The 15,001-nt window shown below is 42.7% G+C and overlaps 1 protein-coding gene across 2 annotated transcripts in view; it reads right to left on the reverse strand.

Annotated features, from left to right (window-relative positions):
• Nucleotides 1-7,979, reverse strand: part of IPO11 (importin 11) — a 226,822-nt gene extending 218,843 nt beyond the window's left edge. Inside the window, exon 1 of one of the 2 annotated variants that reach the window (XM_026455698.1) lies at nucleotides 7,711-7,979. The gene's annotated coding sequence lies outside the window, so the exon portion shown is untranslated. The remainder of the gene's footprint in view (nucleotides 1-7,710) is intronic. The other variant, XM_026455705.1, reaches the window with a different exon arrangement.
• Between the last annotated feature and the right edge of the window lie 7,022 nt (nucleotides 7,980-15,001).

A 15,001-nucleotide genomic window follows, 5' to 3' on the forward strand; every position in this document is an offset into this window, starting at 1 on the left:
ACATTAGTGGTGATGCTGGTGTGAACTAACCTACTGCACTGCCATTTGTACACAAGCATAGTACATGCAATTAGGTACAGTACATAATACTTGAAAGTGATAATAAACAACTATGCTATTGGTTTATGCATTTACCACATTATACTTTTTTTTTTTTAGATGGAGTTTCATTCTTGCTGCCCAGGCTGGAGTGCAGCGGTGCAATCTTGGTTCACTGCAACCTCCGCCACCTGGGTTCAAGCAATTCTCCTGCCTCAGACTCCCAAGTAGCTGGGATTATAGGTGCATGCCACCACATCCAGCTAATTTTTGTATTTTTTAAGTATAAACAGGGTTTCACCATGTTGGCCAGCCTGGGCTCGAACTCCTGACTTCGTGATCCACCCACCTCGGCCTCCCAAAGTGCTAAGATTACAGGTGTGAGTCACCACACCTGGCCTACTTTTTTTTTTTTTTTTTTTTAAGAGTTAGGATCTCTGTCACCCAAGGTAGACAGCAATGCCGGCATCATAATTCACTACAATCTTGAACTCTTGGGCTCAAGTGGTCGTTCCACCTCAGCCTCCTGAATAGTGGAGACTTGGGACTACAGGCATAAGCCACCATGCCATGCTAATTTTTTTTACTTTTTGTAGAGATAGAGTCTGGCTATGTTGCCCAGGTTGGTCTCAAACCCCAGACCTCAAGCAATCCTCCCACCTCAGCTTCCCTAAACCCTGGGATTACAGACATGAGCCACCAAGCCCCGCTACTATACTTCTTATCATAATTTTACAATGTACTACTCCTATTTAAAAAAAAAAAAAGTTAACTGTAAAACAGCCTCAGATAAGTCCTTCAGGAGATCATTCAGAAGAAGGCATTGCTATCATAGATGACAGCTCCATGAATGTTATTGCCCCTGAAGACCTTCCAGTGAGACAAGATGTGGAGGTGGAAGACAGAGATATTGATGATCCTGAACTTGTGTGTACCTGCATTAATGTGTGTGTTTGTGTCTTTGTTTTAAACAATGTAGAGCTACACAACGTGTTTGCGTTTTAAGCTAAGTGTTACTGCAACAGAGACAAAACATTAGTTTATAAACTAAAAGTTACAATAAGCTAAGATTATTGAAGAAAAAAATTTATTAATAAATTTGGTGTAGCCTAAGTGTACCCAAATGCCCTAGGCCTTCACTTCCACTCACCACTCACTCACCGATTCATCCAAAGCAACTTCCAGTCCTCCAAGCTCCATTCAAGGTAAGTGCCCTATACAGATGTACCATTTATTTTTAAATCTTCTACACTGCATTTTTACAGTACCTTTCTAAGTTTAGATATGTTTAAACACACAAATACCATTTTGCTGCAGCTGCTTACAGTATTCAGTGCAGTAACATGCTGTACAGGCTTGTAGCCTAGATGCAATAAGCTATATACCACATAGCCCAGGTATATAATAGGCTGTACCATCTAGGTTTGTTCATACGATGTTCATAGAACGAACAACAAAATTGCCTAATGACCCATTTCTCAGGATGTATCCCAGCCTTAAGCAACTCCTGACTGTATCTTCTATGACCCAGCAGTTTCACACCTGGTGCTATAATCACAGATACTCCTGCATGGGCATACAAGAATAAGGAGACAAAGGACTAGGTTGTCTGTACAACCTAGTTATCTACAGTAACAGAGACTTGGAGACAATAAGTGAAAATCTTTAGTGAAAGATGTATAAAATGTAGCTTATCCTTCCCTTGTACAATTTGTTCCCTCTGGCTGGAAAGCTTTGGTCTCTAGATAAAAGCATGTCTTGCTCTTTGACAGCATTCCATTCTGCTCAAGTTGTCTTCTATTTAAAGAGGTGTCCACTAACTGCCAATCTAAAATGGCTCACTCCTCAACCCAGAATCTCTATATTCCCGACATCCTTCTTAATTTTTCTGCATAATACTATTAACAATAGGAATACTGTTCGTAGTGCTATATTGTTAATAGTTTACTGTACTGTAAACACATTTTAAACTATACATGTGTTGGTTGGGTGCAGTGGCTCATGCCTGTAATCCCAATACTTTAAGAGGCTGAGGCGGGTAGATCACCTGAGGCCAGGAGTTTGAGACCAGCCTGACTAACCTGGAGAAACCCCATCTCTACTAAAAATACAAAATTATCCAGGCGTGGTGGCGCATGCCTGTAATCCCAGCTACTCAGGAGGCTGAGGCAGAAGAATCGCTTGAACCTGGAAGGTGGAGGTCACAGTGAGCCGAGATCATGCCATTGCACTCCAGCTTGGTCAACAAGAGTGAAACTCTGTTTCAAAAAAAAATAGATAGTTGGAGAGTTGGAAATAAAATAGATAGTTGGAGAGTTGGAGGTGGGGGTTACACATAAGTTAATAAGGGGAAAGAATGAAGATTTTGGGCTTCTCCAACTCATTGGTGCCTGCATGGCTCATAGGAGGAAAACAACTTCAAAAAGGTTGAAATACACAATGTTTTTGACACGAATGTCAAGTATTTTAAGACAACTACATATGTCAGCGTTGAAGAGAGACCCGTGCTAAAAAGCCAGAGATTTGGGAGTCATCAACATAGAGGCAGTAGTTGAAACCACCACGGATGAGACCATTCAAGAAGAGTGTGCATTAAGGTCCTTATTTCCTACACTACGTAGTTTGGATTTTAATCTGAAGGTTTTCAGAAGGGAGCAGGGTAGTGTCTCAGAGTGAAACATCTAAAGTGGTCAGAGAAAAAAGACAAATAACCAAGGAAAGACTGGCTAAAACATAAGACAGAAATAAGGAAAATATGGTGACCCAGGAAGTATAAGAAGAAAATTTCAAGAATGAACAAGTAGTTAAAATGGCAAATGATTAAACAGATTCCATTAGATTTGGCAAAAAAATATCAATGGTGATCACCACTACATCAAATTCAGTGACTGCTATGGACTGTCAGCCTTCAAAATACTGAAAAATAAAATAAAATAAAATAATAAGGAGGTGAAGAAAATGAATATAGAGAATTATTTCAAGAAACTTAGAGGAAATAAGCTGGGCATGGTGGCACACACAAGTAGTACCAGCCACTCATGAGAATGAAGTGGCAGGATCACTTGAGCCCTGAAGTTTGAGGCCAGCCCGGGTAACAGAGACCTCATCTCTTAAAAAAGGAAAAAACAAACAAACAAAAAAAACTGAGAAAAATAATTACAGACAAAGCTGAAGAGTAATCTAAGGATCTAAGGTAAGGAGAGTATATTGAAGATAAGGCTTGATTCGAGGCCAGGCATGGTGGCTCACCCCTATAATTTCAATATACTTCAGGAGGCCAAGGCCAGCAGATCACTTGAACCCAGGAGTTTGAGACCAGCCTGGGCAATGTGGCAAAACCCCATCTCTACAAAAAAAATTTCAAAAATTAGCCAAACATTGTGGCCTGTGCCTCACCTGTGGTCCCAGCTACCAGGGAGGCTAAGGTGGGAGGACTGCTTGAGCCTGGGAGGCAGAAGTTGCAGTGAGCCAAGATAGCACCACCGCACTCAAGCCTGAAGAACAGAGTGAGACTCTGTCTTAAAAAAAAAAAAAAAAAAGGTAAGAGACTTGGGTATGCTTAAATCCTTGTTAAGTTAGTACTAACTGAAAAAGGAATAACTGAATGTTATGAATTGAATTGTGTTCCTCAAAAATTCATGTTGAAGCCCTAACCCCTGAACCCTCCGTATTTGGAGATAAGGTTTTTAAGGAGATGATTAAGATAAGATGAGGTTGTTAGGGTAAGGCCCTAAACCAATATAACTGATGCCATTATAAGAAAAAGAGACAAGGGCCGGGCACGGTGGCTCATGCCTGTAATCCCAGCACTTTGGGAGGCCGAGGCGGGCGGATCACGAGGTCAGGAGATTGAGACCATCCTGGCTAACACGGTGAAACCCTGTTACTACTAAAAATACAAAAACTAGCCGGGCGAGGTGGCAGGCACCTGTAGTCCCAGCTACTCCGTAGACTGAGGCAGGAGAATGCCGTGAACCCAGGAAGCGGAGCTTGCAGTGAGTTGAGATCGCACCACTGCACTCTAGCCTGGGCGACAGAGCAAGACTCCGTCTCAAAAAAAAAAAGTAAGAAAGAAAAAGACACAGCAGGCCAGTGCAGGGGTTCATGTTTGTAATCCCAGCACTTTGGGAGGCTGTGGCGGGCAGATCACCTGAGGTCAGGAGTTTGAGACCAGCCCGCACAACATGGTGAAACACGTCTCTGCTAAAAACATAAAAATTAGCCAGGTGTGGTGGTGGGCGCCTATAATCCCAACTACTCAGGAGGCTAAGGTGGGAGAATCACTTGAACCAGGAAGGCAGAGGCTGCAGTGAGCTGAGAGCAGGCCACTACACTCCAGCCTGGGAGACAAGAGCGAGGCTCCATCTCAAAAAAAAAAAAAAAAAAAAAACAGAACAGAAAAGAAAAAGAGACAGCAGAGGTGCATGTACACACAAGATGACCATGAGAAAAGGCAGCAAGAAGGTGGCCATCTGCAAGCCAAGGATGGAGGTCTTATAGGAAACCAATCTTATCTGCGCCTTGATCTTGGACTTCTACCCTCCAGAACTGTGAGAAAGAAAAAATTCTCTTGTTTCAGCTACCCAATATAAGGTATTTTGTTGTGGCAGCCCTAGCAAACACATGAAGGAAATATTGCCCATAAAGAGAAAAAAATTAGAATATAATTAGAGATGGACAGATAGAGGTCTTCATGTTTACAAGTGAAACAGAACAGAAAGCAATGAAGTTCCCACTCAATGTATTTCACTTCCTCTATGAAGCAGAAGGGAACTTTAACCAGTAAAGAGTAAAGAGGGGGCCAGGCCTGTTGGCTCACGCCTGTAATCCCAGCACTTTGGGAAGCCAAGGTGGGCAATCACCTGAGGTCGGGAGTTCGAGACCAGCCTGACCAACATGGAGAAACCCCATCTCTACAAAAAATACAAAATTAGCTAGGTGCGGTAGCGCATGCCAGTAATCCCAGCTACTCGGGAAGCTGAGGCAGGAGAATCACTTGAACTCGGGAGGCGGAGGTTGCAGTGAGTTAAGATCGAGCCACTGCACTACAGCCTGGGCAAACAGAGCAAAACTCCAACTCAAAAAAAAAAAAAAAAAGAGTAAAGAGGGGGCCGGGCTCACTCCTGTAATCCCAGCACTTTGGGAGGCCGAGGTGGGTGGAGTTCAAGGAGGTCAGGAGTTCAAGGAGGTCAGGAGTTCAAGACCAGTCTGGCCAAAATGGTGAAACCCTGTCTCTACTAAAAATACAAAAATTACCCAGGCTTGGTGGCAAGCATCTGTAATCCCAGCTACTCTGGAGGCTGAGGCAGGAGAACCGTTTGAACCCCGGAGGCAGAAGTTGCAGTGAGCAGAGATCACGCCACTGCACTCCAGCCTAGGCGACAGTGAGACCCCATGTCAAAGAAAATAAATAAAGAGGAAAGGTGGTGGGTTATTAGCGACCATGATAAACAGGAGCACATAGCAGGGACACACAGGATTGTTGGGCTGCCTGTCCAGTACCCAATAAACGTTTGTTATTGAATGAACACCTAACTGTCATTCATGAATTTTAGTTCATTTTTAATATAACAAGCTCTGACAGTAACCAGCAAAAGAAAAGCACTGGATGAGTTGGAAGCTGGGTTATAAATCTAGGTATGTGTGACCTTTTACAAGGCATTTACCTTTCTGGGCCTCAGTTTCATCAGACTGGATAATCAGCATAAGATCACCTCAGATTATAATAAATGATGCCATAAATTTTTATACAGGTTTGTGCATTACTTCAGTGTTCTTCAACTGTTACCAACCAAAGTAGTGTATCTCAAGATTTATTGAACATTCCTTTCATCTAGAGATCTTGTTAAAATTGCAGATTTCGATTCAGCAGCTCTGGATTGAGCCTGAGATCATGCATTTCTAATAAACTCCCAGGTGATGCTATACACTACAATTTGAGTAGCAAGGGTAAAGAACATTGATGCAACTTAAGCTCTACAAAGCTTATAACTGTACTTATCTGTAATCAGCCTGACAGTCGGCAAACCAAAGACACTACGGACTCACACTTGGACTAAATGTGTTTTGCCATTCCTTAAATGCTCTGAAATTAACAGTCCCTATTTGAAGCTGATAAAGAAAGGAAAAAATACTACCATCAATAACACTAAATTAGAAGTGAGGTTAAATACATACACACACATAGGTACAAATATATAACACAAAGGTCAAAATCCTAATTATCAAACATTACCTTATTCAAAATTTGAATATTTTTATTGCTGAGAAAAAAAATTTTGTTTCTGGAAAAATCTTCAGTGTATTTTAATAGCCATGTGCCTACAAGGATCATGCTGCATTCTGGTTTGATTCCATATGTAAATATACTCAAACATCACAAAATCTGATGATTTTTCTATTAATGATCAGATAATCTTTACATATCTGTTTAAAACATCTAACATATTACCACAGCCAAATGTGTTTGTGGTGAAAATTCTCTTTGGCCTTAGGAAGTGCGACTAGGGCAGAGACCACCCTCCTACCCTGGGGCTATAACATAGGGCCACAAACCATTACTATAATTGTTTCTACCATACCCTGTGCTAGGTTACTGCAGAAACAGAGAAAATATCAGTCCTATCACAACCAAAAGGAAAAATGAAAATTTTTCTAATTTCACCGAAATTTTTCTCAGTAATGAAAGATGTAAAATGTGTCATGCAATGGATGTCTCCTATAGAAGAGTCACCCTGCCCTTAATCTGAAGCTTCTCTACAGAACAGAGAAGTTTGAAACAACGTGAAAATGGAGGAGGAAAATTCCTATCCGAGGGGGGGGAAAGCATTATGGCTGCAAACTGCTCTTCCTTACTTCCTTCTGAAGAATAACCGAAATCTGAAGGGCACCACCACACTATAACTGAGATCGTTTAAATTATGGAGGGGAGGAGGTATGTCAGCTGCAACCTTGGCACTAGTAGTTTATTTACCAGTCCTTGCTATTTAGTCAAATCACTTTCAGATAGGAGTACTTCTCTCATTAACCACCATGTCACAAAATAATAGAGAAAAAATGACACATGAAATGAGCAAAAGTAGTTTTGCTGAATCACAAATACCCCCAAATACAAATCTGCAGGAGTCGCTGAGCTTGAGAATTGGCGGCCATACCTCTCCATGAAGCTCCTCTCAACAAATGGACAACTACCTTCCCTTTTTCATTAAAAGCATGTAAGGGTCAAATGTTTAAAGCTATCACACTATTGCTATTAGCAACAAGGTCGTGTGCGCAGTAACAATGCACAACGACCTTATACTCGAGATAACCACTTTATCTCAAATTTTGCACCACCTATTCCCCCAAGGACAAATACATCACCCAGGTCCGCAACCGCGGCCACAATGGGTACACTCGGCTCTGCTCAGCCAAGCATACTATCCCTCCCACCCCGCACCCTGATTGCTCCGCTACCATGCTACCCACTCCCGGGCTTCCTCGGCCAGCCCCCAGTTCCCCGGGTTCCTAAGGTTACGCAAACAGCCAAGTCTGCAGGCCGCCCTTGCCTCGCTACCGTTATCCCTCATCTCCCGGTAGCCCCACTTTCCTCCCTCGCCTCTCGGGTCTCGGGTGCCCAACCCACTCCCTTCCACTCCCGCGCGCTCTGTGGCTCTCGGGCCGGGGCCTCACCGTTTGGTTCGGTCGGGAATTGCCCGGCCCTCCCGCTCCCACTTCCCAGCACGAAGTGGCGTCGGTTGGTCCCGCGCCCCACGCTGCCAGTCCCCACGCCGCCGCCTACTGATGCCGAAAGCGGCTTCTAGGAACACGCCATGTTTAGCGTCGCGGTTCCAAACGATGCGGACGCGCGAAAACTACGTCACAGGAGCCCAGCGCGCATGCGACCAGCAGAGAGCGAAGGCGATAGGCGAACGTTGGGAAGGGGAAGGAGGGGCTTTCTCTTCGAACCGAAAGGCGCGGGGTAGCCAAATCAGTTGTGTGCGCTTGCGCAGTATAAAGAGCCGGGAGTCCGGACTAGCCGGATCTGTCACCATGGAAACCATAGGTCTGGTTTGCCCTACTCCAAGGGAGCTCAATTGTTTCACGGGTTGATTGAAGCTTCAGTCAGAACCATTTCACGCTTTCTATTCCACATATCAATTGCGGATCCGTCACAGCAGAGAAGAGTTATTTAAAGAATCTTACTCCCATCAATCCACCCTCCCTCCCGCAAATGTGTATTTTTTAAGTTACCCAAATTGCTTGCCGTTTACTCCTGAGTAATAAAAAGAGTGGAAAAATATAAAAGGACAGAAATCCAGTTTTGCTTGCCTCTGCTAAAAGCTAGCATAGTCACCTAAATGTTCTTATCCTCAAAAGGAGAACTTACTCAGGCGCAGTGGTGGGAGCCTGTAGTCCCAGCTACTCCAGATATTGAGGCAGGAGGATCACTTGAGCCCAGGAGTTCGAAGCCAGCCTGGGACATATAGAGAGTTTACACACACACCCATTTCAAAAATAATATGGGGTGGGCGCAGTAGCTCACACCTGTAATCCCAGCCCTTTGGGAGGCCGAGGCGGGCGGATCACGAAGTCAGGAGTTCGAGACCAGTCTGGCCAACATGGTGAAACCTTATCTCTACTAAAAAATACAGTAATTAGCCTGGACACCTGTAATCCCAGCTACTCCGGAGGCTGAGGCAGGGGAATCGCTTGAATCCGGGAGGCAGAGGTTGCAGTGAGCCAAGATTGCTCCACTGCACTCCAGCCTGGGCAACAGAGTGAGACTCCGTCTCAAAATAAATAAATAAATAAGAGACTCCATCTCAAAATACACAAATTAATTAAAAATACACACCAACTACATATTTCTTAAAAATAATAATAATAAGGCCGGGCACAGTGGCTCACGCCTGTAATCCCAGCACTTTGGGAGGCCGAGGCAGGCAGATCACCTTAGGTCAGGAGTTCAAAACCAGCCTCATCAACATGGAGAAACTCTGTCTCTACTAAAAATATAAAAAATTAGCTGGGCGTGGTGGTGCAGGCCTGTAATCCCAGCTACTCGGGAGGCTGAGGTAGGAGAATCGCTTGAATCCTGGGGGCAAAGGCTGCAGTGAGGGGAGATCATGCCATTGCACTTCAGCCTGGGCAACAGGAGTGAAACTCCGTCTCAAAATAATAATAATAATAATAAGAGAAGTTGTAAGGAAATAGTAGAGTGTTCATAAAGATTAATAATAGAAAACCTTTATTGCTCATTTAGAATATTCCAGGTACAGTTTTAAGATCTTTATGGGAATTATCTGTTTTAATCCTCAGAACAACCCTTAAGAGGTAGGTATTTTCTTTATGTCCACTTTATTTTTTTTTTTGAGATGGAGTCTCACTCTGTCACCCAGGCTGGAGTGCAGTGGCCAGATCTCAGCTCACTGCAAGCTCCACCTCCCGGGTTTACGCCATTCTCCTGCCTCAGCCTCCCGAGTAGCTGGGACTACAGGCGCCCACCACCTCGCCCGGCTAGTTTTTTGTATTTTTTTAGTAGAGACGGGGTTTCACCATGTTAGCCAGGATGGTCTCGATCTCCTGACCTCATGATCCGCCCGCCTTGGCCTCCCAAAGTGCTGGGATTACAGGCTTGAGCCACCGCGCCCGGCCTATGTCCACTTTATAGATGAAGAAACTGAAGCACAGAGAAGTCAAGTAGCCTACCTAACGTTAAACAGCTAGTAAAAGGCCATGTTAGGATTTGAACCAAGCTCCACATTCCGAGAATGTCAATCACACAAGGGCTGTTTTTTAAAGTAAAAAGATAAAATTACCTAAACAATCACCAATGAGACGAATAATTAAATCATAATACATCCATATATAATAAAATACAAATTGGTCATTTAAAATTATGTTGAGGTCGAGCACAGTGGCTCACACCTATAATCCCAGGACTTTGGGAGACCGAGACGGATGGGTCACCTAAGGTCAGGAGTTTGAGACCAGCTTGGCCAACATGGTGAAACCCCATCTCTACTAAAAATACAAAAATTAGCCTGGCGTGGTGGCATGTGCTTGTAATCCCAGCTACTCAGGAGGCTGAGACAGAAGAATCGCTTGAGGCTGGGAGGCGGAGGTTGCAGTGAGCGGAGTTCGCACCACTGCACTCCAGCCTAAGCAACAGAGCGAGACTCCATCTCAAGAATAAATAAACAGGCCGGGCGCAGTGTCTCAAGTCTGTAATTCCAGCACTTTGGGAGGCTGAGGCGTGTGGATTGCTGGAGGTCAGGAGATCCAGACCAGCCTGGCCAACATGGTGAAACCCCCTCTCTACTAAAAATACAGAAATTAGCCGGGCTTGGTGGCAGGTATCTGTAATCCCAGCTACTAGGGAGGCTGAGGCAGGAGAACTGCTTGAACCCAGGAGACGGAGGTTGTAGTGAGCCAAGATCATGCCACTGCACTCCAGCCTGGGCGGCAGAGGGAGACTCTGTCTCAAAAATATATATATTAATTAATTAATTAATTAAAATAAAATTATCTTGAAGTGTATTTGTTGACATGTTTACACATTCACAATGCATTGTGAAAAAAGGGGGTTGCAAAACATTATGTTCAGAATGTCCCACTTTTGGAAATAAATAAATGCCAAAATGCTAAGAGTCACTATCACTAGTTGGATGGGTATTGTGACCATGCTTTATTTTCTTTTTGCTTAACTGTATCTTCTGATTTTATTGAAAGATAGTACTTCTCAGGCCTGGAGACGTGGCTCACACCTGTAATCCCAGCACTTTGGAAGGCTGAGGCAAGCGGATCACCTGAGGTCGGGAGTTCGAGGCCAGCCTGATCAACATGGAGAAACCCTGTCTCTACCAAAAATACAAAAATTAGCTGGGCATGGTGGTGCATGCCTGTAATCCCAGCTACTCGGGAGGCTGAGGCAGGAGAATCGTTTGAATCCCGGAGGCAAAGGTTGCAGTGAGCCGAGATTGCACCATTGCACTCTAGCCTGGGGGTGACAGAGCAAAACTCTGTCTCAGGAAAAAAAAAAAAAAAAGATAGTACTTCCCAAATTTTAAGTGTGCATAGAATCACATGGGGATCTTGTTAAAATACAGATCATGATTCATTTGGATTGAGGTGAGGCTCGAGGTTCTCCATTTCTAAACAAATTTAGATCTCTGTTTTGTGGTAGGTAGAATAAAAGATGTCCACATCCTAATCCCCAAAACCTGTGACTATGTTACTGTACAGAGCAAAAGGGATTTTGCCAATGTGATAATCTTACTATGGGAAGATTATCCTGGATTATCCTCTAGGTCCAATGTAATCAGATGGGTCTTTATAAGAGGGAGGCTGGAGTGTCCAAGACAAAGAAAATACGCCAGTATAATAGATGTCAGAGGGATGCCGGGGCCAGGAGCCAAGGAATGCAGAAAGCCTGTAGAAGCTGGAAAAGTTTTGGAAACTGATTCTCTTCTACAGCCACCAGAAGAAACTCAGACATGCAAACAATTTTAGACTTCTAACCTCTAGAACTCTAAATTAATAAATGTATCTTGTTGTAAGGCACTAATTAGGTTTGGGGTACTTCGCTGAAGCAGCAATAGAATACATGCTCAAAAGTTATAGGCTCTCTAATTTGCTACCCTTCATTTATTATTTTAACTTGCATAAAATTGAGTCTTGGATAACTCTACATTATAATACAGCTCATTGGATATTTATAAATTAACAGAATTCCTAGATTCATTTTTGTTTATAATAAACTTGAAACAATATATCTTTCCATAAGGACTGATTATGTAAATTATGGTATGTTTATACAATGGAATATGGTAGCTGGTAAACATGTTGATGTAGCTTTATATTTATTAACATTAAGGTTTATATTCATTAATGTTTATTAACATTCATTAATGTTTATGTTCATTAACATTAATTCATTAACATTAACACCTGAGGTCAGGAGTTCAAGATGAGAGGGTGGATCACCTGAGGTCAGGAGTTCGAGACCAGCCTAGCCAATATGGGGAAACCCTGCCTCTACTAAAAATACAAAAATTAGCCGGGCATGGTGGCACGTGCCTGTAATCCCAGCTACTAGGGGGGCTGAGGCAGGAGGATTGCTTGAACCTGGGAGGCAGAGCTTGCAATGAGCAGAGATCGTGCCACTGCACTCCAGCCTGGGCAACAGAGCAAGACTCTATCTCAAAAAATAAAAAAGGAAATAATTTGTTAATTTATATTCAAAGACTAAAATGTTCACGCAATTTGAGTAAATAATTCCATGCTTGGAAATCTATACTAGAGAACCAATTCAAAGTACTGAAAATATTTTTCAGGTATAAACTAAAACATGTATGGCTCTATTTTTATAAGAACAATTGTATAGGAATGATTTAGTAAACGCTTATGCATTCACAAGGTGAAAGTTTCTGCAGTAGTTTTCAATATTAATTATTAAGAGTGTGTAATAACTTGGAAAAGGGCCTTTTTTTTTTTTTTTTGCTTTTAGAGACAGGGTCTCTGGCTATGTTGCTCTGGCTCGTCTCAAATTCCTGGGCTCAAGTGTTCCTCCCATCTCAGTCTCCTTAATGAAACTGGGATTATGAGCATGCACCACTTCATAGAATAAACTATTTTTATTTATTTATACTATAAAATATTGTTTAAAATAAAAAGTACCTAAATATAAATATACAATATAAAAATAGACTCTAGCCAGGTGTGGTGACTCACACCTCTGATCTCAGCACTTTCGTAGGCTGAGGTGGGAGGATCACTAAGCTCAAGAGTTCAAGATCAGCCTAGGCAAATGCCATCTCCACAAAAAATACTAAGATTAACCGGGCATGGTAGGGTGAACCTGTGGTCTCAGCTACTCTGGAGGCTGAGGTGGGAGGATCACTTGAGCCCTGGACAGGGAGGTTGCAGTGAGCCATGATTGTGCCACTGCACTCCGGCCTGGGAGACAGAGCAGGACCCTGTCTCAAAAATAAATAAATAGTAAAAATAAAAATAGACTCTAAGCCACAAATAGAATTCTATGTACCCTAATAATTTGTTTTTTGTTGTATTTGGAATCCTTCTAAAAGTTTTATTGTACAACATGATATACATTATTTTATGGTGTTAAAATAATTAATAGGCCATTAGACTGAGGCTGCTCCAGCACCCTGGGTTCCTACAGAAGCAAACCAAAACCCAACTCAGTGTATTTTATTTGCCACACTTCCACATTCACCCTATAAAAGCCTTTCTTTGGTGCCCCTTTAGCAGAGTCCCAAACTGATTCAGGAATCACTGTCTGTTCAAATAAACACTTTAAGATTTTTCTGTGCCTTAGTTTCTCTTTTAACAATGGTAATGATATGGAAACGCTTATCTGACAAATGTTTTTGAGATTATGTAATATTCACTGACAAGATTTACACTTATGCTGGTATTAAACAGAGACCACAATCATCTTCTTTAATTAATTTTATTAATCTAACATAGTCTTTATGATGATCTAAAAATAATTAGATCATTCTTTTTTGCTTTTTTTGTTTTTGTTTTTGAGACAGGGTCTCACTATGTTGCCCAGACTGGAGTGCAGTGACACAACCTCAGCTCATCACAACCTCTGCCTCCCAGGCTCAAGCGATTCTCCTGCCTCAGCCTCCCGAGTAGCTGGCATTACAGGCACACGCCACCATGCCCAGCTAATGTTTGTGTTTTTAGTAGAGATGGTGTTTCACCATGTTGGCCAGGCTGGTCTCGAACTCCTGACCTCAAATGATCCACCCACCTTGGCCTCCCAAGTGCTGGGATTATAGGCTTGAGTCACCGTGCCCGGCCACGTATTTAGATCATTCTAAAGAACACATTTATAGAAGAATCTCTTTTATAGTATTCAAGATTCCTTCCTTCCTTCCTTCCTTCCTTCCTTCCTTCCTTCCTTCCTTCCCTCCCTCCCTCCCTCCTTCTTTCTTTCTTTGAGATGAAGTCTCATTCTGTTGCCTAGTCTGGAGTGCTGGCACGAACTCGGCTCACTGTAACTCTGCCTCACTGAAACCCAGCCTGAGCCACCATTTAAATAAACATAATATTTGAAGCCGGGCATGGTAACTCATGCCTGTAATCCCTGCACTTTGGGAGGGAGAGGCGGGCAGACCACTTGAGGCCAGTTCAAGACCAGCCTGGGCAACATGGTGAAAACCTATCTCTATTAAAAAAAGAAAAAAAAAAAAATAGCCTGCATGGTGGTACACACCTGTAATTCCAGCTACTTGAAAGGCTGAGGCATGAGAATAGCTTGAACCTGGGAGGCTGAGGTTGCAGTGAGCCAAGATCATGGCACTGCACTACAGCCTGGGTGACAGAGCGAGGCTCTATCTTAAGTATATATATATGTTTATACATATATATGTTTATATATATATATGTTTATACATATATATATATTTAAGATAGAGGGCAAACATTGTCTTTAAGGGCAAACAAAAGTTATCCAGGGGAAGGTTGAGAATGCAAAGGGAACAGTACTCACAAAGCGGAGGTATAAAGATGTTTAAGAAAGAAAAAGGAACTTGATGACGTTGGGAAGTAAATAAGTAAGGTAAATAGGAACTTAATGTGAGAGGCCTACAATGTTATTCTAGGGAGCAATAGTGGTCATTCATTGATGAATCAAAAGAACCATTTGCCTTCTCTGCTCTTCTCTCCAGGCTGTGGTTACACAGCAGTACACATTGGAGATACTGGGCTCTGGGCTCCACATTTAGCTGGAAGACATGCCATGTCTTCTTGAATTCCTTCTAATCTTCCTCCCCCATTGCCCATAAAGGATCTTCAAACCTTCTCCGCACTCATGCCCTCTGTCCTATCACCTCCACAGCTCCTTCTCTACAGAAAAACTTGCTTTTTATTTCACAGAAGAAATGTAACCGTATATTTCACAGAAGAAATGCATCCTTTTATTTCACAGAAGAAATGCATCCTTTTA

Source organism: Piliocolobus tephrosceles, chromosome 4, assembly GCF_002776525.5.
Source record: "Piliocolobus tephrosceles isolate RC106 chromosome 4, ASM277652v3, whole genome shotgun sequence".
Taxonomy (NCBI): domain Eukaryota; kingdom Metazoa; phylum Chordata; class Mammalia; order Primates; family Cercopithecidae; genus Piliocolobus; species Piliocolobus tephrosceles.